Genomic DNA, 1208 nt, shown 5'->3' with positions numbered 1-1208 from the left:
GTCGCACACACACACACACACACACACACACACACACACACACACACACACACACACACACACACACACACATCAAGCTTTTAAATGCCAATAAAGGAATGTGAAAATCCAAGGCTGATGAAGAACCAACCTGTTGGTCATGCAGGCTACATGACTGTACCTTTTCTCAGCCAGGATAGCACGGCAGCCATATGAACCACAGGGGCTTCCTTCATCCTCCTATTGGTATTCACCTCATGTCGCATAACCACAGAGGGGGAAAGACCGAGGGAGGAGAGGGAGGGCCGTAACACTCATCCCCAGTCTTAAGTCTGGTTAGCATAAGTCCACTTACCTGACTGAGCTCTCCTTCAAATGGCCATCTGGTGCTCTTCTCCCTCTGAGCCAAAGAGCAGCAGCCAAATACCAATTCCTTTGCCGCTCCTCTGTCTGCTGGAGATGATGCGCGCTCGCACGCGAGGAGGAGACAGACCGATGGTGACGGGGTGAAAGACACATGCGAGGCTGGCGGAAGCCGCAGGGACTTAAGCGGTGCGTGTTTGCGTGTGAGAAAGAGCCATGACAATTGTGATGGCCTCGCTATTGTTTGTATCCTGGAGCAGAGTAAGATCCACAGGCGGCAGCTTCATCTAGGTATATGCAGCAAGAGGCTGTGCGGTAGCCTTGGCAACAGAGCGAGAATGAGGGAGTGCGAGTGAGAGAGAAGGAGAGAGAGCAAGAGGGAGAGGGGGAGAGAGACAGAGCGAAAGAGAGAGAGGGGGGGGCGGATGTGATGAATCCCCATTCATCACATTAGAGGGACATAAATGTTGCAAATATTTTTTTTCGATAACGTGCTGAACTCCTTTTTTTACACATATATTTAATAGTATTCATGGATTACAGCAGTGGTGTCCAATTTATGGCCTGGAGGCCATTTGTATTTTTTAGCTGTTTGCGGCATATATTGAAAATGACTTTTACATGCTGGTTTGCAAAACAAAAAAGGCGGGGTTACATTGAAAAAAAACAAGTACTTGATTTTCGGTAGCACATGATTAAAATGTGTTTCTGTATTGTTTTAAAACACAGGAAATTTGTATCAGTTTGCCACATTATAATTATTTGCAACCAATGCACATGTTTAAATTCAGTTAATCCCAAAATCTTTTTTTTTCAGTTTATGTTGGTCAGCAGTCGAATTGTAGCTTTCGAGAAACAAAAACATT

At 45.6% G+C, this 1208-nt stretch overlaps 1 protein-coding gene across 4 annotated transcripts in view; it reads right to left on the bottom strand.

Annotated features, from left to right (window-relative positions):
- LOC109530503 (tyrosine-protein phosphatase non-receptor type 5-like) overlaps nucleotides 1-698 on the bottom strand; it is a 20293-nt gene extending 19595 nt beyond the window's left edge. For 3 of the 4 annotated variants that reach the window (XM_019894308.1, XM_019894310.1, XM_019894311.1), the window contains exon 1: nucleotides 335-698. The gene's annotated coding sequence lies outside the window, so the exon portion shown is untranslated. Of the gene's footprint in view, nucleotides 1-160; nucleotides 279-334 lie in introns of those variants that run through there. The other variant, XM_019894309.1, reaches the window with a different exon arrangement.
- Between the last annotated feature and the right edge of the window lie 510 nt (nucleotides 699-1208).

The sequence above is a fragment of the Hippocampus comes genome, unplaced genomic scaffold (genome assembly GCF_001891065.2).
Source record: "Hippocampus comes isolate QL1 unplaced genomic scaffold, H_comes_QL1_v1.1 scaffold104, whole genome shotgun sequence".
In the NCBI taxonomy this organism is placed as follows: domain Eukaryota; kingdom Metazoa; phylum Chordata; class Actinopteri; order Syngnathiformes; family Syngnathidae; genus Hippocampus; species Hippocampus comes.
Note: the sequence above shows the minus strand (reverse complement) of the source record. Positions and strands in the feature narration are given on the sequence as shown.